This window comes from Nicotiana attenuata, unplaced genomic scaffold (genome assembly GCF_001879085.1).
Source record: "Nicotiana attenuata strain UT unplaced genomic scaffold, NIATTr2, whole genome shotgun sequence".
NCBI lineage: Eukaryota > Viridiplantae > Streptophyta > Magnoliopsida > Solanales > Solanaceae > Nicotiana > Nicotiana attenuata.
The window spans coordinates 52,007-54,987 of NW_017672946.1; positions in this window are offsets into that span (position 1 = coordinate 52,007).

Genomic DNA, 2,981 nt, shown 5'->3' on the forward strand with positions numbered 1-2,981 from the left:
TACTAACAGTTATAACCAATAATGAAAATAGGAAGAAGGAAGTGAAAAACTCGTAGAAGAATTCATCCTCCGTATAAGGATTTCTTCAATATGCATACCTTTTCTTGACTCTGTGCAGTATCAAATCCAGGAGGAATCTCCATAACACCTCTTCTTCTAAGTCTCCATGAAGAAATGCATTCTTCACATCAAACTGTTGCAAGTCCCAATCAAGATTAGCTGCACAAGATAAAAGAATTCTAACAGTTTTCATCTTAGCAACAGGGGCAAATGTCTCTTGATAATCTACTCCATAAGTCTGAGTAAATCCCTTAGCCACCAATCTTGCTTTGAATCTTTCAAGTGAGCCATCAGCTTTGTGCTTCACAATAAAGACCCATTTGCGGCCAACCAACTTCTTGTCTGGTGGTGAAGTGACAAGTTCGCATGTCTCATTTTTTGACAAGGCCTTCAATTCTTCAATCATAGCTTGCTTCCATTTAGGGTCTGCAAAAGCTTCCCTCCAATTCTGGGGAATAGACACAGAAGAAATAGACAAGGCAAAGGCTCTATAGGAGGGGGACAAAGAATTATAGGAGACAAAATTAGATAAAGGGTGTTTGGTGGTGCAAATCTGACTCCTTTTCTGAGAGCAATAGTTTCATCTAACTCATTAGGAAATGTAGATAACTCACCAGTAGAAGAAGGTTCAGCTTCGGTAGATTGCATAATGGCTTATTCTGCTCTATTTTTCCTTGAGTAAGTTTTCAAATCAGGCCTATCCAAATGCCCAATAGTCTCCCCCTGAATTCTTTCTCCAATTTCACTTTCCCCTGTGATAATGTCATCAAGAGGTCCAGTAATGGAACTAGGTAGAATCATCTCTTCCTCCTTACTGCTCTCCCCCTAAAGAGGTGATGAGGTAATACTAAAATAGGGCTCAGATTCTCGAAATGTAACATCCATGCTAACAAAAGATCTCCTAGAGGGAGGATGATAACATTTATAACCTTTCTGTTTCGGAGAATACCCAACGAAAACACACTTTATAGCTCTAGGATCAAGTTTCCCAGAATTTCTAGTGTGGACAAAGCAAACGCACCCAAACACCTTTGGAGGAACAGTATATTCATTCTTACCCATTAAAGCTTCCATAGGACTTTGAAAATTAAGGGGTTTAAGTGGCATTCTGTTGATAAGATAGGCAACCACTAGAATAGCATCCCCCCAGTAAGGTTTTGGTAGATGCATGGTGAACATAAGAGATCTTGCTACTTCTAACAGATGCCTATTTTTCTTTTAGCAACCCCATTTTGTGCACTAGTGTAAGGACAACTAGTCTGATGGACTATCCCATTGGACTCCAAATAAGCACCAAATCTTTTATCCATGTATTTGCTGCCATTGTCAGTTCTCAAGATTTTTATTTTGGCATCAAACTGAGTACAAATCATCTTATGAAATGACTGAAAACAAGAGAAAACTTCACTTTTGGCTTTTAACAAATATACCCAAGTCATCCTAGTGCAGCAATCAATGAAAGTAACAAACCATCGATTACCAGACAAAGAAACAGTTTGGGTAGGACCCCATACATCAAAATGAATAGTCATAAACGGAGTTGTACTTCTATTATCACTCACTGGATAAGAGTTTCTAGTATGCTTGGCATATTCATACGCATCACAGAACAAAGATTCAAATCGAGTCCTTGAAAACAAATCGGGATATCTCCAAAACAAAGAATGATGGGTGTCCTAACCGTCTATGCCGTTGTATTATTTCTTGGTTGACATCTTTACTTTCCCCAAAAAAAGGCTTGACCAGAGTTTTGAATCACATCTAATATATACAAGTCATCACGCAATATACCACTGCCACTCCTTTTCCCCGTTTGATGATCCTGAAAAATACAATGATCGGGAAAAAATACGATTTTACAGTTTAGAGCTTTAGTGATGGCACTAACAGATAAAAGATTGATAGGGAACTCAGGGACATGGAGCACGGATGTGTCACGATCCCAAATACCCCGATCCTGAGGGCGCCTATCATAGTACTAGCAAGCCAATCCAACATTTACCACATCGAATTCTTGTTATAAAAATCATTTTTCTAAAACCGATTAAGTTTCAAATTCTTCATATGAAATATATAAACTAACAGAAATATGCGTAAAACCAGTACAAAATATGCTAACACAGCCCAAATTCGGTGTCACTAGTCATGAGCCTCTAAGTACAATCAAAACACGGTCTGAATAATACAACATCGTCTGAAATAACAAAATACTAAGATAGGAAGGAGGAAGGCAGGGCTACGAACGCCGTGCAGCTACCTTGCGATCTCCGGATACGACTCTGAGAGTGGTGGAAGCTCTCACTCTGATTCTTGGGCACCTGGGTTTGCACACAAGGTGCAGGGCGTAACGTGAGTACGCCAACTCAGTAAGTAACTAAAGTAAATAAAGTCTGAGTGCAGTGACGAGCATTTAAGATCATAGAAGAAATCTCGACAGAAATATCAAGTCAAATCTGCAGTTCAATAATTAGTTATCTCGTACAACTCCAGTTTCTATAAAAATCCTTTTAAGACATTTATTCAACATTTTTCAACAGAGGTTCAGTATAAAAGAAGAGTGAAAGCAGCATAATGTCATAAACAAGCCCCTCGGGCAAGGTATCACTCATACGTATAGCCCTTTGGGCAAGCCTCTCAGTAACTCGTGACTCAGCTCTCGTCAATTAGTACTCACACTCAGCACTCCGGCTCAATAGATATCTCACAATAACAATAATACCCAATGCGGCGTGCAGCCCGATCCATAATATATAGTCGACTTCGCTCACTGGGGTGTACAGACTCCGAGGGGCTCCTACAGGCCAAGCGTCATATCACTGCAGTGCGCAGCCCGACCCAATACATATTGCTGCGGCGTGTAGACCGATCCATAATATATATATATATATATATATATATATATATATATATATATATATATA